Genomic DNA, 26,559 nt, shown 5'->3' with positions numbered 1-26,559 from the left:
CTTCTGAAGGGTCTAAGATTCTCATTACGACTGTCCAGTAAAATTTTAAATACGGTGTCAATCTGGGCTAAAAGCATAATGCTAAAAATACGAATGAATTCTGCGCATGTGCGTGAACTTGGGTGGTAAAATTTCGAATAAATATAAAAATATTTTGATATTAAATTCTATTTTTGACGTATATGATAAGGTATTATTCAATTTATCTCTAGGAATGATGGAGAAATTTGGCTAAAATAAATTAAAAAAAAAAGAATAATATATAAAAATATTTGTCAGCTTCGAGCCTCGAACTGAAGACCTGCAAAACTAAGTGCCACACTCTGCCGATCCAGCCACCATGCCTCTTAACCCGGGAGCTTCTGAAGGGTCTAAGATTCTCATTACGACTGTCCAGTAACATTTTAAATACGGTGTCAATCTGGTCTAAAAGCATAATGCTAAGAATACGAATGAATTCTGCGCATGTGCGTGAACTTGGGTAGTAGAATTTCGAATAAATATAAAAATATTTTGATATTAAATTCTATTTTTGACGTATATGATTTGGAATTATTCAATTTATCTATAGGAATGATGGAGAAATCTGGCTAAAATAAATTTTAAAAAAAAAGAAAAATATATAAAAATATTTGCCAGCTTCTAGCCTCGAACTGAAGACCTGCAAAACTAAGTGATACCCTCTGCCGATCCAGCCACCAAGCCTCGTAACCCGGGAGCTTCTGAAGGGTCTAAGATTCTCATTACGACTGTCCAGTAAAATTTTAAATACGGTGTCAATCTGGTCAAAAAGCATAATGCTAAGAATACGAAGGAATTCTGCGCATGTGCGTGAACTTGGGTAGTAGAATTTCGAATAAATATAAAAATATTTTGATATTAAATTCTATTTTTGACGTATATGATTTGGAATTATTCAATTTATCTCTAGGAATGATGGAGAAATCTGGCTAAAATAAATTTAAAAAAAAGAAAAATATATAAAAATATTTGTCAGCTTCTAGCCTCGAACTGAAGACCTGCAAAACTAAGTGCCACACTCTGCCGATCCAGCCACCAAGCCTCGTAACCCGGGAGCTTCTGAAGGGTCTAAGATTCTCATTACGACTGTCCAGTAAAATTTTAAATACGGTGTCAATCTGGTCTAAAAGCATAATGCTAAGAATACGAAGGAATTCTGCGCATGTGCGTTGAACTTGGGTGGTAAAATTTCGAATAAATATAAAAATATTTTAATATTAAATTCTATTTTTGACGTATATGATTTGGAATTATTCAATTTATCTCTAGGAATGATGGAGAAATCTGGCTAAAATAAATTTAAAAAAAAAAGAAAAATATATAAAAATATTTGTTAGCTTCGAGCCTCGAACTGAAGACCTGCAAAACTAAGTGCCACACTCTGCCGTTCCAGCCACCAAGCCTCGTAAACCGAGAGCTTCTGAAGGGTCTAAGATTCTTATTACGACTGTCCAGTAAAATTTTAAATACGGTGTCAATCTGGTCTAAAAGCATAATGCTAAGAATACGAAGGAATTCTGCGCATGTGCGTTGAACTTGGGTGGTAAAATTTCGAATAAATATAAAAATATTTTGATATTAAATTCTATTTTTGACGTATATGATTTGGAATTATTCAATTTATCTCTAGGAATGATGGAGAAATCTGGCTAAAATAAATTTTAAAAAAAAGAAAAATATATAAAAATTTTTGTCAGCTTCTAGCCTCGAACTGAAGACCTGCAAAACTAAGTGCCACACTCTGCCGATCCAGCCACCAAGCCTCGTAACCCGGGAGCTTCTGAAGGGTCTAAGATTCTCTTTACGACTGTCCAGTAAAATTTTAAATACGGTGTCAATCTGGTCTAAAAGCATAATGCTAAGAATACGAATGAATTCTGCGCATGTAGGTGAACTTGGGTGGTAAAATTTCGAATAAATATAAAAATATTTTGATATTAAATTCTATTTTTGACGTATATGATTTGGAATTATTTAATTTATCTCTAGGAATGATGGAGAAATCTGGCTAAAATAAATTTAAAAAAAAAAGAAAAATATATAAAAATATTTGTTAGCTTCGAGCCTCGAACTGAAGACCTGAAAAACTAAGTGCCACACTCTGCCGTTCCAGCCACCAAGCCTCGTAAACCGAGAGCTTCTGAAGGGTCTAAGATTCTTATTACGACTGTCCAGTAAAATTTTAAATACGGTGTCAATCTGGTCTAAAAGCATAATGCTAAGAATACGAAGGAATTCTGCGCATGTGCGTTGAACTTGGGTGGTAAAATTTCGAATAAATATAAAAATATTTTGATATTAAATTCTATTTTTGACGTATATGATTTGGAATTATTCAATTTATCTCTAGGAATGATGGAGAAATCTGGCTAAAATAAATTTTAAAAAAAAGAAAAATATATAAAAATTTTTGTCAGCTTCTAGCCTCGAACTGAAGACCTGCAAAACTAAGTGCCACACTCTGCCGATCCAGCCACCAAGCCTCGTAACCCGGGAGCTTCTGAAGGGTCTAAGATTCTCTTTACGACTGTCCAGTAAAATTTTAAATACGGTGTCAATCTGGTCTAAAAGCATAATGCTAAGAATACGAATGAATTCTGCGCATGTAGGTGAACTTGGGTGGTAAAATTTCGAATAAATATAAAAATATTTTGATATTAAATTCTATTTTTGACGTATATGATAAGGTATTATTCAATTTATCTCTAGGAATGATGGAGAAATCTGGCTAAAATAAATTTAAAAAAAAAGAAAAATATATAAAAATATTTGTCAGCTTCTAGCCTCGAACTGAAGACCTACAAAACTAAGTGCCACACTCTGCCGATCCAGCCACCAAGCCTCGTAACCCGAGAGCTTCTGAAGGGTTTAAGATTCTCATTATGACTGTCCAGTAAAATTTTAAATACGTTGTCAATCTGGTCTAAAAGCATAATGCTAAGAATACGAAAGAATTCTGCGCATGTGCGTGAACTTGGGTAGTAGAATTTCGAATAAATATAAAAATATTTTGATATTAAATTCTATTTTTGACGTATATGATTTGGAATTATTCAATTTATCTCTAGGAATGATGGAGAAATCTGGCTAAAATAAATTTAAAAAAAAAAGAAAAATATATAAAAATATTTGTCAGCTTCTAGCCTCGAACTGAAGACCTGCAAAACTAAGTGCCACACTCTGCCGATCCAGCCACCAAGCCTCGTAACCCGGGAGCTTCTGAAGGGTCTAAGATTCTCATTACGACTGTCCAGTAAAATTTTAAATACGGTGTCAATCTGGTCTAAAAGCATAATGCTAAGAATACGAAGGATTTCTGCGCATGTGCGTTGAACTTGGGTGGTAAAATTTCGAATAAATATAAAAATATTTTGATATTAAATTCTATTTTTGACGTATATGATTTGGAATTATTCAATTTATCTCTAGGAATGATGGAGAAATCTGGCTAAAATAAATTTAAAAAAAAAGAAAAATATATAAAAATATTTGTCAGCTTCTAGCCTCGAACTGAAGACCTGCAAAACTGAGTGCCACACTCTGCCGATCCAGCCACCAAGCCTCGTAACCCGGGAGCTTCTGAAGGGTCTAAGATTCTCATTACGACTGTCCAGTAAAATTTTAAATACGGTGTCAATCTGGGCTAAAAGCATAATCCTAAGAATACGAAGGAATTCTGCGCATGTGCGTTGAACTTGGGTGGTAAAATTTCGAATAAATATAAAAATATTTTGATATTAAATTCTATTTTTGACGTATATGATTTGGAATTATTCAATTTATCTCTAGGAATGATGGAGAAATCTGGCTAAAATAAATTTAAAAAAAAAGAAAAATATATAAAAATATTTGTCAGCTTCTAGCCTCGAACTGAAGACCTGCAAAACTGAGTGCCACACTCTGAGGATCCAGCCACCAAGCCTCGTAACCCGGGAGCTTCTGAAGGGTCTAAGATTCTCATTACGACTGTCCAGTAAAATTTTAAATACGGTGTCAATCTGGTCTAAAAGCATAATGCTAAGAATACGAAGGAATTCTGCGCATGTGCGTGAACTTGGGTAGTAGAATTTCGAATAAATATAAAAATATTTTGATATTAAATTCTATTTTTGACGTATATGATTTGGAATTATTCAATTTATCTCTAGGAATGATGGAGAAATCTGGCTAAAATAAATTTAAAAAAAAAAGAAAAATATATAAAAATATTTGTCAGCTTCTAGCCTCGAACTGAAGACCTGCAAAACTAAGTGCCACACTCTGCCGATCCAGCCACCAAGCCTCGTAACCCGGGAGCTTCTGAAGGGTCTAAGATTCTCATTACGACTGTCCAGTAAAATTTTAAATACGGTGTCAATCTGGTCTAAAAGCATAATGCTAAGAATACGAAGGATTTCTGCGCATGTGCGTTGAACTTGGGTGGTAAAATTTCGAATAAATATAAAAATATTTTGATATTAAATTCTATTTTTGACGTATATGATTTGGAATTATTCAATTTATCTCTAGGAATGATGGAGAAATCTGGCTAAAATAAATTTAAAAAAAAAGAAAAATATATAAAAATATTTGTCAGCTTCTAGCCTCGAACTGAAGACCTGCAAAACTGAGTGCCACACTCTGCCGATCCAGCCACCAAGCCTCGTAACCCGGGAGCTTCTGAAGGGTCTAAGATTCTCATTACGACTGTCCAGTAAAATTTTAAATACGGTGTCAATCTGGGCTAAAAGCATAATCCTAAGAATACGAAGGAATTCTGCGCATGTGCGTTGAACTTGGGTGGTAAAATTTCGAATAAATATAAAAATATTTTGATATTAAATTCTATTTTTGACGTATATGATTTGGAATTATTCAATTTATCTCTAGGAATGATGGAGAAATCTGGCTAAAATAAATTTAAAAAAAAAGAAAAATATATAAAAATATTTGTCAGCTTCTAGCCTCGAACTGAAGACCTGCAAAACTGAGTGCCACACTCTGAGGATCCAGCCACCAAGCCTCGTAACCCGGGAGCTTCTGAAGGGTCTAAGATTCTCATTACGACTGTCCAGTAAAATTTTAAATACGGTGTCAATCTGGTCTAAAAGCATAATGCTAAGAATACGAAGGAATTCTGCGCATGTGCGTGAACTTGGGTAGTAGAATTTCGAATAAATATAAAAATATTTTGATATTAAATTCTATATTTGACGTATATGATAAGGTATTATTCAATTTATCTCTAGGAATGATGGAGAAATCTGGCTAAAATAAATTTAAAAAAAAAGAAAAATATATAAAAATATTTGTCAGCTTCTAGCCTCGAACTGAAGACCTGCAAAACTGAGTGCCACACTCTGCCGATCCAGCCACCAAGCCTCGTAACCCGGGAGCTTCTGAAGGGTCTAAGATTCTCATTACGACTGTCCAGTAAAATTTTAAATACGGTGTCAATCTGGGCTAAAAGCATAATCCTAAGAATACGAAGGAATTCTGCGCATGTGCGTTGAACTTGGGTGGTAAAATTTCGAATAAATATAAAAATATTTTGATATTAAATTCTATTTTTGACGTATATGATTTGGAATTATTCAATTTATCTCTAGGAATGATGGAGAAATCTGGCTAAAATAAATTTAAAAAAAAAGAAAAATATATAAAAATATTTGTCAGCTTCTAGCCTCGAACTGAAGACCTGCAAAACTGAGTGCCACACTCTGAGGATCCAGCCACCAAGCCTCGTAACCCGGGAGCTTCTGAAGGGTCTAAGATTCTCATTACGACTGTCCAGTAAAATTTTAAATACGGTGTCAATCTGGTCTAAAAGCATAATGCTAAGAATACGAAGGAATTCTGCGCATGTGCGTGAACTTGGGTAGTAGAATTTCGAATAAATATAAAAATATTTTGATATTAAATTCTATTTTTGACGTATATGATTTGGAATTATTCAATTTATCTCTAGGAATGATGGAGAAATCTGGCTAAAATAAATTTAAAAAAAAAAGAAAAATATATAAAAATATTTGTCAGCTTCTAGCCTCGAACTGAAGACCTGCAAAACTAAGTGCCACACTCTGCCGATCCAGCCACCAAGCCTCGTAACCCGGGAGCTTCTGAAGGGTCTAAGATTCTCATTACGACTGTCCAGTAAAATTTTAAATACGGTGTCAATCTGGTCTAAAAGCATAATGCTAAGAATACGAAGGATTTCTGCGCATGTGCGTTGAACTTGGGTGGTAAAATTTCGAATAAATATAAAAATATTTTGATATTAAATTCTATTTTTGACGTATATGATTTGGAATTATTCAATTTATCTCTAGGAATGATGGAGAAATCTGGCTAAAATAAATTTAAAAAAAAAGAAAAATATATAAAAATATTTGTCAGCTTCTAGCCTCGAACTGAAGACCTGCAAAACTGAGTGCCACACTCTGCCGATCCAGCCACCAAGCCTCGTAACCCGGGAGCTTCTGAAGGGTCTAAGATTCTCATTACGACTGTCCAGTAAAATTTTAAATACGGTGTCAATCTGGGCTAAAAGCATAATCCTAAGAATACGAAGGAATTCTGCGCATGTGCGTTGAACTTGGGTGGTAAAATTTCGAATAAATATAAAAATATTTTGATATTAAATTCTATTTTTGACGTATATGATTTGGAATTATTCAATTTATCTCTAGGAATGATGGAGAAATCTGGCTAAAATAAATTTAAAAAAAAAGAAAAATATATAAAAATATTTGTCAGCTTCTAGCCTCGAACTGAAGACCTGCAAAACTGAGTGCCACACTCTGAGGATCCAGCCACCAAGCCTCGTAACCCGGGAGCTTCTGAAGGGTCTAAGATTCTCATTACGACTGTCCAGTAAAATTTTAAATACGGTGTCAATCTGGTCTAAAAGCATAATGCTAAGAATACGAAGGAATTCTGCGCATGTGCGTGAACTTGGGTAGTAGAATTTCGAATAAATATAAAAATATTTTGATATTAAATTCTATATTTGACGTATATGATAAGGTATTATTCAATTTATCTCTAGGAATGATGGAGAAATCTGGCTAAAATAAATTTAAAAAAAAAAGAAAAATATATAAAAATATTTGTCAGCTTCTAGCCTCGAAATGAAGACCTGCAAAACTAAGTGCCACACTCTGCCGATCCAGCCACCAAGCCTCGTAACCCGGGAGCATCTGAAGGGTCTAAGATTCTCATTACGACTGTCCAGTAAAATTTTAAATACGGTGTCAATCTGGTCTAAAAGCATAATGCTAAGAATACGAAGGAATTCTGCGCATGTGCTTTGAACTTGTGTGGTAAAATTTCGAATAAATATAAAAATATTTTGATATTAAATTCTATTTTTGACGTATATGATTTGGAATTATTCAATTTATCTCTAGGAATGATGGAGAAATCTGGCTAAAATAAATTTAAAAAAAAAGAAAAATATATAAAAATATTTGTCAGCTTCTAGCCTCGAACTGAAGACCTGCAAAACTGAGTGCCACACTCTGAGGATCCAGCCACCAAGCCTCGTAACCCGGGAGCTTCTGAAGGGTCTAAGATTCTCATTACGACTGTCCAGTAAAATTTTAAATACGGTGTCAATCTGGTCTAAAAGCATAATGCTAAGAATACGAATGAATTCTGCGCATGTGCGTGAACTAGGGTAGTAGAATTTCGAATAAATATAAAAATATTTTGATATTAAATTCTATTTTTGACGTATATGATTTGGAATTATTCAATTTATCTCTAGGAATGATGGAGAAATCTGGCTAAAATAAATTTAAAAAAAAAAAGAAAAATATATAAAAATATTTGTCAGCTTCTAGCCTCGAACTGAAGACCTACAAAACTAAGTGCCACACTCTGCCGATCCAGCCACCAAGCCTCGTAACCCGAGAGCTTCTGAAGGGTTTAAGATTCTCATTATGACTGTCCAGTAAAATTTTAAATACGGTGTCAATCTGGTCTAAAAGCATAATGCTAAGAATACGAAGGAATTCTGCGCATGTGCGTTGAACTTGGGTGGTAAAATTTCGAATAAATATAAAAATATTTTGATATTAAATTCTATTTTTGACGTATATGATTTGGAATTATTCAATTTATCTCTAGGAATGATGGAGAAATCTGGCTAAAATAAATTTAAAAAAAAAGAAAAATATATAAAAATATTTGTCAGCTTCTAGCCTCGAACTGAAGACCTGCAAAACTGAGTGCCACACTGTGAGGATCCAGCCACCAAGTCTCGTAACCCGGGAGCTTCTGAAGGGTCTAAGATTCTCATTACGACTGTCCAGTAAAATTTTAAATACGGTGTCAATCTGGTCTAAAAGCATAATGCTAAGAATACGAAGGAATTCTGCGCATGTGCGTTGAACTTGGGTGGTAAAATTTCGAATAAATATAAAAATATTTTGATATTAAATTCTATTTTTGACGTATATGATTTGGAATTATTCAATTTATCTCTAGGAATGATGGAGAAATCTGGCTAAAATAAATTTAAAAAAAAAGAAAAATATATAAAAATATTTGTCAGCTTCTAGCCTCGAACTGAAGACCTGCAAAACTAAGTGCCACACTCTGCCGATCCAGCGACCAAGCCTCGTAACCCGAGAGCTTCTGAAGGGTCTAAGATTCTCATTATGACTGTCCAGTAAAATTTTAAATACGGTGTCAATCTGGTCTAAAAGCATAATGCTAAGAATACGAATGAATTCTGCGTATGTGCGTGAACTTGGGTAGTAGAATTTCGAATAAATATAAAAATATTTTGATATTAAATTCTATTTTTGACGTATATGATTTGGAATTATTCAATTTATCTCTAGGAATGATGGAGAAATCTGGCTAAAATAAATTTAAAAAAAAGAAAAATATATAAAAATATTTGTCAGCTTCTAGCCTCGAACTGAAGACCTGCAAAACTAAGTGCCACACTCCGCCGATCCAGCCACCAAGACTCGTAACCCGGGAGCTTCTGAAGGGTCTAAAATTCTCATTACGACTTTCCAGTAAAATTTTAAATACGGTGTCAATCTGGTCTAAAAGCATAATGCTAAGAATACGAAGGAATTCTGCGCATGTGCGTGAACTTGGGTGGTAAAATTTCGAATAAATATAAAAATATTTTGATATTAAATTCTATTTTTGACGTATATGATTTGGAATTATTCAATTTATCTCTAGGAATGATGGAGAAATCTGGCTAAATAAATTTAAAAAAAAACAAAAATATATAAAAATATTTGTCAGCTTCTAGCCTCGAACTGAAGACCTGCAAAACTAAGTGCCACACTCTGCCGATCCAGCCACCAAGCCTCGTAACCCGGGAGCTTCTGAAGGGTCTAAGATTCTCTTTACGACTGTCCAGTAAAATTTTAAATACGGTGTCAATCTGGTCTAAAAGCATAATGCTAAGAATACGAATGAATTCTGCGTATGTGCGTGAACTTGGGTAGTAGAATTTCGAATAAATATAAAAATATTTTGATATTAAATTCTATTTTGTACGTATATGATTTGGAATTATTCAATTTATCTCTAGGAATGATGGAGAAATCTGGCTAAAATAAATTTAAAAAAAAAAAGAAAAATATATAAAAATATTTGTCAGCTTCTAGCCTCGAACTGAAGACCTGCCAAATTAAGTGCCATACTCTGCCGATCCAGCCACCAAGCCTCGTAACGAGAGAGCTTCTGAAGGGTCTAAGATTCTCATTATGACTGTCCAGTAAAATTTTAAATACTGTGTCAATCTAGTCTAAAAGCATAATGCTAAAAATACGAAGGAATTCTACGCATGTGAGTGAACTTGGCTCGTAAAATTTCGAATAAATATAAAAATATTTTGATATTAAATTCTATTTTTGACGTATATGATAAGGTATTATTCAATTTATCTCTAGGAATGATGGAGAAATCTGGCTAAAATAAATTAAAAAAAAAAAGAAAAATATATAAAAATATTTGTCAGCTTCTAGCCTCGAACTGAAGACCTGCCAAATTAAGTGCCATACTCTGCCGATCCAGCCACCAAGCCTCGTAACGAGAGAGCTTCTGAAATGTCTAAGATTCTCATTACGACTGTCCAGTAAAATTTTAAATACGGTGCCAATCTGGTCTAAAAGCATAATGCTAAGATTACGAAGGAATTCTGCGCATGTGCGTGAACTTGGGTGGTAAAATTTCGAATAAATATGAAAATATTTTGATATTAAATTCTATTTTTGACGTATATGATAAGGTATTATTCAATTTATCTCTAGGAATGATGGAGAAATTTGGCTAAAATAAATTTAAAAAAAAATAAAAATATTTGTCAGCTACGAGCCTCGAACTGAAGACCTGCAAAACGAAGTGCCACACTCTGCCGATCCAGCCACCAAGCCTCTTAACCCGGGAGCTTCTGAAGGGTCTAAGATTCTTATTACGACTGTCCAGTAAAATTTTAAATACGGTGTCAATCTAGTCTAAAAGCATAATGCTAAAAATACGAAGGAATTCTGCGCATGTGCTTTGAACTTGTGTGGTAAAATTTCGAATAAATATAAAAATATTTTGATATTAAATTCTATTTTTGACGTATATGATTTGGAATTATTCAATTTATCTCTAGGAATGATGGAGAAATCTGGCTAAAATAAATTTAAAAAAAAAGAAAAATATATAAAAATATTTGTCAGCTTCTAGCCTCGAACTGAAGACCTGCAAAACTGAGTGCCACACTCTGAGGATCCAGCCACCAAGCCTCGTAACCCGGGAGCTTCTGAAGGGTCTAAGATTCTCATTACGACTGTCCAGTAAAATTTTAAATACGGTGTCAATCTGGTCTAAAAGCATAATGCTAAGAATACGAATGAATTCTGCGCATGTGCGTGAACTAGGGTAGTAGAATTTCGAATAAATATAAAAATATTTTGATATTAAATTCTATTTTTGACGTATATGATTTGGAATTATTCAATTTATCTCTAGGAATGATGGAGAAATCTGGCTAAAATAAATTAAAAAAAAAAAAAGAAAAATATATAAAAATATTTGTCAGCTTCTAGCCTCGAACTGAAGACCTACAAAACTAAGTGCCACACTCTGCCGATCCAGCCACCAAGCCTCGTAACCCGAGAGCTTCTGAAGGGTTTAAGATTCTCATTATGACTGTCCAGTAAAATTTTAAATACGGTGTCAATCTGGTCTAAAAGCATAATGCTAAGAATACGAAGGAATTCCGCGCATGTGCGTTGAACTTGGGTGGTAAAATTTCGAATAAATATAAAAATATTTTGATATTAAATTCTATTTTTGACGTATATGATTTGGAATTATTCAATTTATCTCTAGGAATGATGGAGAAATCTGGCTAAAATAAATTTAAAAAAAAAGAAAAATATATAAAAATATTTGTCAGCTTCTAGCCTCGAACTGAAGACCTGCAAAACTGAGTGACACACTGTGAGGATCCAGCCACCAAGTCTCGTAACCCGGGAGCTTCTGAAGGGTCTAAGATTCTCATTACGACTGTCCAGTAAAATTTTAAATACGGTGTCAATCTGGTCTAAAAGCATAATGCTAAGAATACGAAGGAATTCTGCGCATGTGCGTTGAACTTGGGTGGTAAAATTTCGAATAAATATAAAAATATTTTGATATTAAATTCTATTTTTGACGTATATGATTTGGAATTATTCAATTTATCTCTAGGAATGATGGAGAAATCTGGCTAAAATAAATTTAAAAAAAAAGAAAAATATATAAAAATATTTGTCAGCTTCTAGCCTCGAACTGAAGACCTGCAAAACTGAGTGCCACACTCTGAGGATCCAGCCACCAAGCCTCGTAACCCGGGAGCTTCTGAAGGGTCTAAGATTCTCATTACGACTGTCCAGTAAAATTTTAAATACGGTGTCAATCTGGTCTAAAAGCATAATGCTAAGAATACGAAGGAATTCTGCGCATGTGCGTGAACTTGGGTAGTAGAATTTCGAATAAATATAAAAATATTTTGATATTAAATTCTATTTTTGACGTATATGATAAGGTATTATTCAATTTATCTCTAGGAATGATGGAGAAATCTGGCTAAAATAAATTAAAAAAAAAAGAAAAATATATAAAAATATTTGTCAGCTTCTAGCCTCGAACTGAAGACCTGCAAAACTAAGTGCCACACTCTGCCGATCCAGCGACCAAGCCTCGTAACCCGAGAGCTTCTGAAGGGTCTAAGATTCTCATTATGACTGTCCAGTAAAATTTTAAATACGGTGTCAATCTGGTCTAAAAGCATAATGCTAAGAATACGAATGAATTCTGCGTATGTGCGTGAACTTGGGTAGTAGAATTTCGAATAAATATAAAAATATTTTGATATTAAATTCTATTTTTGACGTATATGATTTGGAATTATTCAATTTATCTCTAGGAATGATGGAGAAATCTGGCTAAAATAAATTTAAAAAAAAGAAAAATATATAAAAATATTTGTCAGCTTCTAGCCTCGAACTGAAGACCTGCAAAACTAAGTGCCACACTCCGCCGATCCAGCCACCAAGACTCGTAACCCGGGAGCTTCTGAAGGGTCTAAAATTCTCATTACGACTTTCCAGTAAAATTTTAAATACGGTGTCAATCTGGTCTAAAAGCATAATGCTAAGAATACGAAGGAATTCTGCGCATGTGCGTGAACTTGGGTGGTAAAATTTCGAATAAATATAAAAATATTTTGATATTAAATTCTATTTTTGACGTATATGATTTGGAATTATTCAATTTATCTCTAGGAATGATGGAGAAATCTGGCTAAATAAATTTAAAAAAAAACAAAAATATATAAAAATATTTGTCAGCTTCTAGCCTCGAACTGAAGACCTGCAAAACTAAGTGCCACACTCTGCCGATCCAGCCACCAAGCCTCGTAACCCGGGAGCTTCTGAAGGGTCTAAGATTCTCTTTACGACTGTCCAGTAAAATTTTAAATACGGTGTCAATCTGGTCTAAAAGCATAATGCTAAGAATACGAATGAATTCTGCGTATGTGCGTGAACTTGGGTAGTAGAATTTCGAATAAATATAAAAATATTTTGATATTAAATTCTATTTTGTACGTATATGATTTGGAATTATTCAATTTATCTCTAGGAATGATGGAGAAATCTGGCTAAAATAAATTTAAAAAAAAAAAGAAAAATATATAAAAATATTTGTCAGCTTCTAGCCTCGAACTGAAGACCTGCAAAACTAAGTGCCACACTCTGCCGATCCAGCCACCAAGCCTCGTAACCCGGGAGCTTCTGAAGGGTCTAAGATTCTCTTTACGACTGTCCAGTAAAATTTTAAATACGGTGTCAATCTGGTCTAAAAGCATAATGCTAAGAATACGAATGAATTCTGCGCATGTGCGTGAACTTGGGTAGTAGAATTTCGAATAAATATAAAAATATTTTGATATTAAATTCTATTTTTGACGTATATGATAAGGTATTATTCAATTTATCTCTAGGAATGATGGAGAAATCTGGCTAAAATAAATTAAAAAAAAAAAGAAAAATATATAAAAATATTTGTCAGCTTCTAGCCTCGAACTGAAGACCTACAAAACTAAGTGCCACACTCTGCCGATCCAGCCACCAAGCCTCGTAACCCGAGAGCTTCTGAAGGGTTTAAGATTCTCATTATGACTGTCCAGTAAAATTTTAAATACGGTGTCAATCTGGTCTAAAAGCATAATGCTAAGAATACGAAGGAATTCTGCGCATGTGCGTTGAACTTGGGTGGTAAAATTTCGAATAAATATAAAAATATTTTGATATTAAATTCTATTTTTGACGTATATGATTTGGAATTATTCAATTTATCTCTAGGAATGATGGAGAAATCTGGCTAAAATAAATTTAAAAAAAAAGAAAAATATATAAAAATATTTGTCAGCTTCTAGCCTCGAACTGAAGACCTGCAAAACTGAGTGCCACACTGTGAGGATCCAGCCACCAAGTCTCGTAACCCGGGAGCTTCTGAAGGGTCTAAGATTCTCATTACGACTGTCCAGTAAAATTTTAAATACGGTGTCAATCTGGTCTAAAAGCATAATGCTAAGAATACGAAGGAATTCTGCGCATGTGCGTGAACTTGGGTGGTAAAATTTCGAATAAATATAAAAATATTTTGATATTAAATTCTATTTTTGACGTATATGATTTGGAATTATTCAATTTATCTCTAGGAATGATGGAGAAATCTGGCTAAATAAATTTAAAAAAAAACAAAAATATATAAAAATATTTGTCAGCTTCTAGCCTCGAACTGAAGACCTGCAAAACTAAGTGCCACACTCTGCCGATCCAGCCACCAAGCCTCGTAACCCGGGAGCTTCTGAAGGGTCTAAGATTCTCTTTACGACTGTCCAGTAAAATTTTAAATACGGTGTCAATCTGGTCTAAAAGCATAATGCTAAGAATACGAATGAATTCTGCGTATGTGCGTGAACTTGGGTAGTAGAATTTCGAATAAATATAAAAATATTTTGATATTAAATTCTATTTTGTACGTATATGATTTGGAATTATTCAATTTATCTCTAGGAATGATGGAGAAATCTGGCTAAAATAAATTTAAAAAAAAAAAGAAAAATATATAAAAATATTTGTCAGCTTCTAGCCTCGAACTGAAGACCTGCAAAACTAAGTGCCACACTCTGCCGATCCAGCCACCAAGCCTCGTAACCCGGGAGCTTCTGAAGGGTCTAAGATTCTCTTTACGACTGTCCAGTAAAATTTTAAATACGGTGTCAATCTGGTCTAAAAGCATAATGCTAAGAATACGAATGAATTCTGCGCATGTGCGTGAACTTGGGTAGTAGAATTTCGAATAAATATAAAAATATTTTGATATTAAATTCTATTTTTGACGTATATGATAAGGTATTATTCAATTTATCTCTAGGAATGATGGAGAAATCTGGCTAAAATAAATTAAAAAAAAAAGAAAAATATATAAAAATATTTGTCAGCTTCTAGCCTCGAACTGAAGACCTACAAAACTAAGTGCCACACTCTGCCGATCCAGCCACCAAGCCTCGTAACCCGAGAGCTTCTGAAGGGTTTAAGATTCTCATTATGACTGTCCAGTAAAATTTTAAATACGGTGTCAATCTGGTCTAAAAGCATAATGCTAAGAATACGAAGGAATTCTGCGCATGTGCGTTGAACTTGGGTGGTAAAATTTCGAATAAATATAAAAATATTTTGATATTAAATTCTATTTTTGACGTATATGATTTGGAATTATTCAATTTATCTCTAGGAATGATGGAGAAATCTGGCTAAAATAAATTTAAAAAAAAAGAAAAATATATAAAAATATTTGTCAGCTTCTAGCCTCGAACTGAAGACCTGCAAAACTGAGTGCCACACTGTGAGGATCCAGCCACCAAGTCTCGTAACCCGGGAGCTTCTGAAGGGTCTAAGATTCTCATTACGACTGTCCAGTAAAATTTTAAATACGGTGTCAATCTGGTCTAAAAGCATAATGCTAAGAATACGAAGGAATTCTGCGCATGTGCGTTGAACTTGGGTGGTAAAATTTCGAATAAATATAAAAATATTTTGATATTAAATTCTATTTTTGACGTATATGATTTGGAATTATTCAATTTATCTCTAGGAATGATGGAGAAATCTGGCTAAAATAAATTTAAAAAAAAAGAAAAATATATAAAAATATTTGTCAGCTTCTAGCCTCGAACTGAAGACCTGCAAAACTGAGTGCCACACTCTGAGGATCCAGCCACCAAGCCTCGTAACCCGGGAGCTTCTGAAGGGTCTAAGATTCTCATTACGACTGTCCAGTAAAATTTTAAATACGGTGTCAATCTGGTCTAAAAGCATAATGCTAAGAATACGAAGGAATTCTGCGCATGTGCGTGAACTTGGGTAGTAGAATTTCGAATAAATATAAAAATATTTTGATATTAAATTCTATTTTTGACGTATATGATAAGGTATTATTCAATTTATCTCTAGGAATGATGGAGAAATCTGGCTAAAATAAATTAAAAAAAAAAGAAAAATATATAAAAATATTTGTCAGCTTCTAGCCTCGAACTGAAGACCTGCAAAACTAAGTGCCACACTCTGCCGATCCAGCGACCAAGCCTCGTAACCCGAGAGCTTCTGAAGGGTCTAAGATTCTCATTATGACTGTCCAGTAAAATTTTAAATACGGTGTCAATCTGGTCTAAAAGCATAATGCTAAGAATACGAATGAATTCTGCGTATGTGCGTGAACTTGGGTAGTAGAATTTCGAATAAATATAAAAATATTTTGATATTAAATTCTATTTTTGACGTATATGATTTGGAATTATTCAATTTATCTCTAGGAATGATGGAGAAATCTGGCTAAATAAATTTTAAAAAAAAGAAAAATATATAAAAATATTTGTCAGCTTCTAGCCTCGAACTGAAGACCTGCATAACTAAGTGCCACACTCTGCCGATCCAGCCACCAAGCCTCGTAACCCGGGAGCTTCTGAAGGGTCTAAGATTCTCTTTACGACTGTCCAGTAAAATTTTAAATACGGTGTCAATCTGGTCTAAAAGCATAATGCTAAGAATACGAATGAATTCTGCGTATGTGCGTGAACTTGGGTAGTAGAATTTCGAATAAATATAAAAATATTTTGATATTAAATTCTATTTTTGACGTATATGATTTGGAATTATTCAATTTATCTCTAGGAATGATGGAGAAATCTGGCTAAATAAATTTTAAAAAAAAGAAAAATATATAAAAATATTTTTCAGCTTCTAGCCTCGAACTGAAGACCTGCAAAACTAAGTGCCACACTCTGCCGATCCAGCCACCAAGCCTCGTAACCTGGGAGCTTCTGAAGGGTCTAAGATTTTCTTTACGACTGTCCAGTAAAATTTTAAATACGGTGTCAATCTGGTCTAAAAGCATAATGCTAAGAATACGAAAGAATTCTGCGCATGTGCGTGAACTTGGGTGGTAAAATTTCGAATAAATATAAAAATATTTTGATATTAAATTCTACTTTTGACGTATATGATAAGGTATTATTCAATTTATCTCTAGGAATAATGGAGAAATTTGGCTAAAATAAATTTAAAAAAAAAAAGAAAAAAAAGAAAAATATTTTTCAGCTTCTAGCTTCGAACTGAAAACCTGCAAAACTATGTGCCACACTCTGCCGATCCGGCCACCAAGCCTCGTAACCCGGAAGGTTCTGAAGGGTCTAAGATTCTCATTACGACTGTCCAGTAAAATTTTAAATACGGTGTCAATCTGGTCAAAAAGCATAATGCTAAGAATACGAAGGAATTCTGCGCATGTGCGTGAACTTTGGTAGTAAAATTTCGAATAAATATAAAAATATTTTGATATTAAATTCTATTTTTGACGTATATGATTTGGAATTATTCAATTTATCTCTAGGAATGATGGAGAAATCTGGCTAAAATAAATTTAAAAAAAAAAGAAAAATATATAAAAATATTTGTTAGCTTCGAGCCTCGAACTGAAGACCTGCAAAACAAAGTGCCACACTCTGCCGATCCAGCCACCAAGCCTCGTAACCCGGGAGCGTCTGAAGGGTCTAAGATTCTCATTACGACTGTCCAGTAAAATTTTAAATACGGTGTCAATCTGGGCTAAAAGCATAATGCTAAAAATACGAATGAATTCTGCGCATGTGCGTGAACTTGGGTAGTAGAATTTCGAATAAATATAAAAATATTTTGATATTAAATTCTATTTTTGACGTATATGATAAGGTATTATTCAATTTATCTCTAGGAATGATGGAGAAATTTGGCTAAAATAAATAAAAAAAAAGAATAATATATAAAAATATTTGTCAGCTTCGAGCCTCGAACTGAAGACCTGCAAAACTAAGTGCCACACTCTGCCGATCCAGCCACCATGCCTCTTAACCCGGGAGCTTCTGAAGGGTCTAAGATTCTCATTAAGACTGTCCAGTAACATTTTAAATACGGTGTCAATCTGTTCTAAAGGCATAATGCTAAAAATACGAAGGAATTCTGCGCATGTGCGTGAACTTGGGTGGTAAAATTTCGAATAAATATAAAAATATTTTGATATTAAATTCTATTTTTGACGTATATGATAAGGTATTATTCAATTTATCTCTAGGAATGATGGAGAAATTTGGTTAAAATAAATAAAAAATAATAATATATAAAAATATTTGTCAGCTTCGAGCTTCGAACTGAAGACCTGCAAAACTAAATGCCACACTCTGCCGATCCAGCCACCAAGCCTCTTAACCCGGGAGCTTCTGAAGGGTCTAAGATTCTTATTACGACTGTCCAGTAAAATTTTAAATACGGTGTCAATCTGGTCTAAAAGCATAATGCTAAGAATACGAAGGAATTCTGCGCATGTGCGTGAACTTGGGTAGTAGAATTTCGAATAAATATAAAAATATTTTGATATTAAATTCTATTTTTTACGTATATGATTTGGAATTATTCAATTTATCTCTAGGAATGATGGAGAAATTTGGCTAAAATAAATTAAAAAAAAAAGAATAATATATAAAAATATTTGTCAGCTTCGAGCCTCGAACTGAAGACCTGCAAAACTAAGTGCCACACTCTGCCGATCCAGCCACAAAGCCTCGTAAACCGAAAGCTTCTGAAGGGTCTAAGATTCTGAATACGAATGTCCAGTAAAATTTTAAATACGGTGTCAATCTGGTCTAAAATCATAATGCTAAGAATACGAATGAATTCTGCGCATGTGCGTGAACTTGGGTGGTAAAATTTCGAATAAATATAAAAATACTTTGATATTAAATTCTATTTTTGACGTATATGATAAGGTATTATTCAATTTATCTCTAGGAATGATGGAGAAATTTGGCTAAAATAAATTAAAAAAAAAAGAATAATATATAAAAATATTTGTCAGCTTCGAGCCTCGAACTGAAGACCTGCAAAACTAAGTGCCACACTCTGCCGATCCAGCCACCAAGCCTCTTAACCCGAGAGCTTCTGAAGGGTCTAAGATTCTCATTACGACTGTCCAGTAAAATTTTAAATACGGTGTCAATCTGGTCTAAAGGCATAATGCTAAAAATACGAAGAAATTCTGCGCATGTGCGTGAACTTGGGTGGTAAAATTTCGAATAAATATAAAAATATTTTGATATTAAATTCTATTTTTGACGTATATGATAAGGTATTATTCAATTTATCTCTAGGAATGATGGAGAAATCTGGCTAAAATAAATTAAAAAAAAAAGAAAAATATATAAAAATATTTGTCAGCTTCTAGCCTCGAACTGAAGACCTGCAAAACTAAGTGCCACACTCTGCCGATCCAGCGACCAAGCCTCGTAACCCGAGAGCTTCTGAAGGGTCTAAGATTCTCATTATGACTGTCCAGTAAAATTTTAAATACGGTGTCAATCTGGTCAAAAAGCATAATGCTAAGAATACGAATGAATTCTGCGTATGTGCGTGAACTTGGGTAGTAGAATTTCGAATAAATATAAAAATATTTTGATATTAAATTCTATTTTTGACGTATATGATTTGGAATTATTCAATTTATCTCTAGGAATGATGGAGAAATCTGGCTAAAATAAATTTAAAAAAAAGAAAAATATATAAAAATATTTGTCAGCTTCTAGCCTCGAACTGAAGACCTGCAAAACTAAGTGCCACACTCCGCCGATCCAGCCACCAAGACTCGTAACCCGGGAGCTTCTGAAGGGTCTAAAATTCTCATTACGACTTTCCAGTAAAATTTTAAATACGGTGTCAATCTGGTCTAAAAGCATAATGCTAAGAATACGAAGGAATTCTGCGCATGTGCGTGAACTTGGGTGGTAAAATTTCGAATAAATATAAAAATATTTTGATATTAAATTCTATTTTTGACGTATATGATTTGGAATTATTCAATTTATCTCTAGGAATGATGGAGAAATCTGGCTAAATAAATTTAAAAAAAAACAAAAATATATAAAAATATTTGTCAGCTTCTAGCCTCGAACTGAAGACCTGCAAAACTAAGTGCCACACTCTGCCGATCCAGCCACCAAGCCTCGTAACCCGGGAGCTTCTGAAGGGTCTAAGATTCTCTTTACGACTGTCCAGTAAAATTTTAAATACGGTGTCAATCTGGTCTAAAAGCATAATGCTAAGAATACGAATGAATTCTGCGTATGTGCGTGAACTTGGGTAGTAGAATTTCGAATAAATATAAAAATATTTTGATATTAAATTCTATTTTGTACGTATATGATTTGGAATTATTCAATTTATCTCTAGGAATGATGGAGAAATCTGGCTAAAATAAATTTAAAAAAAAAAAGAAAAATATATAAAAATATTTGTCAGCTTCTAGCCTCGAACTGAAGACCTGCAAAACTAAGTGCCACACTCTGCCGATCCAGCCACCAAGCCTCGTAACCCGGGAGCTTCTGAAGGGTCTAAGATTCTCTTTACGACTGTCCAGTAAAATTTTAAATACGGTGTCAATCTGGTCTAAAAGCATAATGCTAAGAATACGAATGAATTCTGCGCATGTGCGTGAACTTGGGTAGTAGAATTTCGAATAAATATAAAAATATTTTGATATTAAATTCTATTTTTGACGTATATGATAAGGTATTATTCAATTTATCTCTAGGAATGATGGAGAAATCTGGCTAAAATAAATTAAAAAAAAAAAGAAAAATATATAAAAATATTTGTCAGCTTCTAGCCTCGAACTGAAGACCTACAAAACTAAGTGCCACACTCTGCCGATCCAGCCACCAAGCCTCGTAACCCGAGAGCTTCTGAAGGGTTTAAGATTCTCATTATGACTGTCCAGTAAAATTTTAAATACGGTGTCAATCTGGTCTAAAAGCATAATGCTAAGAATACGAAGGAATTCTGCGCATGTGCGTTGAACTTGGGTGGTAAAATTTCGAATAAATATAAAAATATTTTGATATTAAATTCTATTTTTGACGTATATGATTTGGAATTATTCAATTTATCTCTAGGAATGATGGAGAAATCTGGCTAAAATAAATTTAAAAAAAAAGAAAAATATATAAAAATATTTGTCAGCTTCTAGCCTCGAACTGAAGACCTGCAAAACTGAGTGCCACACTGTGAGGATCCAGCCACCAAGTCTCGTAACCCGGGAGCTTCTGAAGGGTCTAAGATTCTCATTACGACTGTCCAGTAAAATTTTAAATACGGTGTCAATCTGGTCTAAAAGCATAATGCTAAGAATACGAAGGAATTCTGCGCATGTGCGTGAACTTGGGTGGTAAAATTTCGAATAAATATAAAAATATTTTGATATTAAATTCTATTTTTGACGTATATGATAAGGTATTATTCAATTTATCTCTAGGAATGATGGAGAAATTTGGTTAAAATAAATTTAAAAAAAAAGAAAAATATATAAAAATATTTGTTAGCTTCGAGCCTCGAACTGAAGACCTGCAAAACAAAGTGCCACACTCTGCCGATCCAGCCACCAAGCCTCGTAACCCGGGAGCGTCTGAAGGGTCTAAGATTCTCATTACGACTGTCCAGTAAAATTTTAAATACGGTGTCAATCTGGGCTAAAAGCATAATGCTAAAAATACGAATGAATTCTGCGCATGTGCGTGAACTTGGGTAGTAGAATTTCGAATAAATATAAAAATATTTTGATATTAAATTCTATTTTTGACGTATATGATAAGGTATTATTCAATTTATCTCTAGGAATGATGGAGAAATTTGGCTAAAATAAATAAAAAAAAAGAATAATATATAAAAATATTTGTCAGCTTCGAGCCTCGAACTGAAGACCTGCAAAACTAAGTGCCACACTCTGCCGATCCAGCCACCATGCCTCTTAACCCGGGAGCTTCTGAAGGGTCTAAGATTCTCATTACGACTGTCCAGTAACATTTTAAATACGGTGTCAATCTGTTCTAAAGGCATAATGCTAAAAATACGAAGGAATTCTGCGCATGTGCGTGAACTTGGGTGGTAAAATTTCGAATAAATATAAAAATATTTTGATATTAAATTCTATTTTTGACGTATATGATAAGGTATTATTCAATTTATCTCTAGGAATGATGGAGAAATTTGGTTAAAATAAATAAAAAATAATAATATATAAAAATATTTGTCAGCTTCGAGCTTCGAACTGAAGACCTGCAAAACTAAATGCCACACTCTGCCGATCCAGCCACCAAGCCTCTTAACCCGGGAGCTTCTGAAGGGTCTAAGATTCTTATTACGACTGTCCAGTAAAATTTTAAATACGGTGTCAATCTGGTCTAAAAGCATAATGCTAAGAATACGAAGGAATTCTGCGCATGTGCGTGAACTTGGGTAGTAGAATTTCGAATAAATATAAAAATATTTTGATATTAAATTCTATTTTTGACGTATATGATTTGGAATTATTGAATTTATCTCTAGGAATGATGGAGAAATTTGGCTAAAATAAATTAAAAAAAAAAAGAATAATATATAAAAATATTTGTCAGCTTCGAGCCTCGAACTGAAGACCTGCAAAACTAAGTGCCACACTCTGCCGATCCAGCCACAAAGCCTCGTAAACCGAAAGCTTCTGAAGGGTCTAAGATTCTGAATACGAATGTCCAGTAAAATTTTAAATACGGTGTCAATCTGGTCTAAAATCATAATGCTAAGAATACGAATGAATTCTGCGCATGTGCGTGAACTTGGGTGGTAAAATTTCGAATAAATATAAAAATACTTTGATATTAAATTCTATTTTTGACGTATATGATAAGGTATTATTCAATTTATCTCTAGGAATGATGGAGAAATTTGGCTAAAATAAATTAAAAAAAAAAGAATAATATATAAAAATATTTGTCAGCTTCGAGCCTCGAACTGAAGACCTGCAAAACTAAGTGCCACACTCTGCCGATCCAGCCACCAAGCCTCTTAACCCGAGAGCTTCTGAAGGGTCTAAGATTCTCATTACGACTGTCCAGTAAAATTTTAAATACGGTGTCAATCTGGTCTAAAGGCATAATGCTAAAAATACGAAGAAATTCTGCGCATGTGCGTGAACTTGGGTGGTAAAATTTCGAATAAATATAAAAATATTTTGATATTAAATTCTATTTTTGACGTATATGATAAGGTATTATTCAATTTATCTCTAGGAATAATGGAGAAATTTGGCTAAAATAAATTAAAAAAAAAAAGAATAATATATAAAAATATTTGTCAGCTTCGAGCCTCGAACTGGAGACCTGCAAAACTAAGTGCCACACTCGGCCGATCCAGCCACCATGCCTCTTAACCCGGGAGCTTCTGAAGGGTCTAAGATTCTCATTACGACTGTCCAGTAACATTTTAAATACGGTGTCAATCTGGTCTAAAGGCATAATGCTAAAAATACGAAGGAATTCTGCGCATGTGCGTGAACTTGGGTGGTAAAATTTCGAATAAATATAAAAATATTTTGATATTAAATTCTATTTTTGACGTATATGATAAGGTATTATTCAATTTATCTCTAGGAATGATGGAGAAATTTGGTTAAAATAAATAAAAAAAAATAATATATAAAAATATTTGTCAGCTTCGAGCTTCGAACTGAAGACCTGCGAAACTAAATGCCACACTCTGCCGATCCAGCCACCAAGCCTCTTAACCCGGGAGCTTCTGAAGGGTCTAAGATTCTTATTACGACTGTCCAGTAAAATTTTAAATACGGTGTCAATCTGGTCTAAAAGCATAATGCTAAGAATACGAAGGAATTCTGCGCATGTGCGTGAACTTGGGTAGTAGAATTTCGAATAAATATAAAAATATTTTGATATTAAATTCTAATTTTGACGTATCTGATTTGGAATTATTCAATTTATCTCTAGGAATGATGGAGAAATTTGGCTAAAATAAATTTAAAAAAAAAGAATAATATATAAAAATATTTGTCAGCTTCGAGCCTCGAACTGAAGACCTGCAAAACTAAGTGCCACACTCTGCCGATCCAGCAACCAAGCCTCTTAACCCGGGAGCTTCTGAAGGGTCTAAGATTCTCATTACGACTGTCCAGTAAAATTTTAAATACGGTGTCAATCTGGTCTAAAGGCATAATGCTAAAAATACGAAGGAATTCTGCGCATGTGCGTGAACTTGGGTGGTAAAATTTCGAATAAATATAAAAATATTTTGATATTAAATTCTATTTTTGACGTATATGATAAGGTATTATTTAATTTATCTCTAGGAATGATGGAGAAATTTGGCTAAAATAAATTAAAAAAAAAAAAAAGAATAATATATAAAAATATTTGTCAGCTTCGAGCCTCGAACTGAAGACCTGCAAAACTAAGTGCCACACTCTGCCGATCCAGCCACAAAGCCTCGTAAACCGAGAGCTTCTGAAGGGTCTAAGATTCTGAATACGAATGTCCAGTAAAATTTTAAATACGGTGTCAATCTGGTCTAAAATCATAATGCTAAGAATACGAATGAATTCTGCGCATGTGCGTGAACTTGGGTGGTAAAATTTCGAATAAATATAAAAATATTTTGATATTAAATTCTATTTTTGACGTATATGATAAGGTATTATTCAATTTATCTCTAGGAATGATGGAGAAATTTGGCTAAAATAAATTAAAAAAAAAAGAATAATATATAAAAATATTTGTCAGCTTCGAGCCTCGAACTGAAGACCTGCAAAACTAAGTGCCACACTCTGCCGATCCAGCCACCAAGCCTCTTAACCCGGGAGCTTCTGAAGGGTCTAAGATTCTCATTACGACTGTCCAGTAAAATTTTAAATACGGTGTCAATCTGGTCTAAAGGCATAATGCTAAAAATACGAAGGAATTCTGCGCATGTGCGTGAACTTGGGTGGTAAAATTTCGAATAAATATAAAAATATTTTGATATTAAATTCTATTTTTGACGTATATGATAAGGTATTATTCAATTTATCTCTAGGAATGATGGAGAAATTTGGTTAAAATAAATAAAAAAAAAATAATATATAAAAATATTTGTCAGCTTCGAGCTTCGAACTGAAGACCTACAAAACTAAGTGCCACACTCTGCCGATCCAGCCACCAAGCCTCTTAACCCGGGAGCTTCTGAAGGGTCTAAGATTCTCATTACGACTGTCCAGTAAAATTTTAAATACGCTGTCAATCTGGTCTAAAGGCATAATGCTAAAAATACGAAGGAATTCTGCGCATGTGCGTGAACTTGGGTGGTAAAATTTCGAATAAATATAAAAATATTTTGATATTAAATTCTATTTTTGACGTATATGATAAGGTATTATTCAATTTATCTCTAGGAATGATGGAGAAATTTGGTTAAAATAAATAAAAAAAAATAATATATAAAAATATTTGTCAGCTTCGAGCTTCGAACTGAAGACCTGCAAATCTACGTGCCACACTCTGCCGATCCAGCCACCAAGCCTCTTAACCCGGGAGCTTCTGAAGGGTCTAAGATTCTCATTACGACTGTCCAGTAAAATTTTAAATAAGCTGTCAATCTGGTCTAAAGGCATAATGCTAAAAATACGAAGGAATTCTGCGCATGTGCGTGAACTTGGGTGGTAAAATTTCGAATAAATATAAAAATATTTTGATATTAAATTCTATTTTTGACGTATATGATAAGGTATTATTCAATTTATCTCTAGGAATAATGGAGAAATTTGGTTAAAATAAATTAAAAAAAAAAAGAAAAATATATAAAAATATTTGTCAGCTTCAAGCTTCGAACTGAAGACCTGCAAAACTAAGTGCCACACTCTGCCGATCCAGCCACCACGCCTCGTAGCCCGAGAGCTTCTGAAGGGTCTAAGATTCTCATTACGACTGTCCAGTAAAATTTTAAATACGGTGTCAATCTGGTCTAAAGGCATAATGCTAAAAATACGAAGGAATTCTGCGCATGTGCGTGAACTTAGGTGGTAAAATTTCGAATAAATATAAAAATATTTTGATATTAAATTCTATTTTTGACGTATATGATAAGGTATTATTCAATTTATCTCTAGGAATGAAAGAGAAATTTGGTTAAAATAAATTTAAAAAAAAAAGAAAAATATATAAAAATATTTGTCAGCTTCTAGCATCGAACTGAAGACCTGCAAAACTAAGTGCCACAATCTGCCGATCCAGCCACCAAGCCTGGTTACCCGAGAGCTTCTGAAGGGTCTAAGATTCTCATTACGACTGTCCAGTAAAATTTTAAATACGGTGTCAATCTGGTCTAAAGGCATAATGCTAAAAATACGAAGGAATTCTGCGCATGTGCGTGAACTTGGGTGGTAAAATTTCGAATAAATATAAAAATATTTTGATATTAAATTCTATTTTTGACGTATTAGATTTGGAATTATTCAATTTATCTCTAGGAATGATGGAGAAATCTGGCTAAATAAATTTAAAAAAAAAGAAAAATATATAAAAATATTTTTCAGCTTCTAGCCTCGAACTGAAGACCTGCAAAACTAAGTGCCCCACTCTGCCGATCCAGCCACCAAGCCTCG

The sequence above is a fragment of the Argiope bruennichi genome, chromosome 2 (assembly GCF_947563725.1).
Source record: "Argiope bruennichi chromosome 2, qqArgBrue1.1, whole genome shotgun sequence".
Lineage (NCBI taxonomy): Eukaryota > Metazoa > Arthropoda > Arachnida > Araneae > Araneidae > Argiope > Argiope bruennichi.
This window is presented reverse-complemented; position numbering follows the sequence as displayed.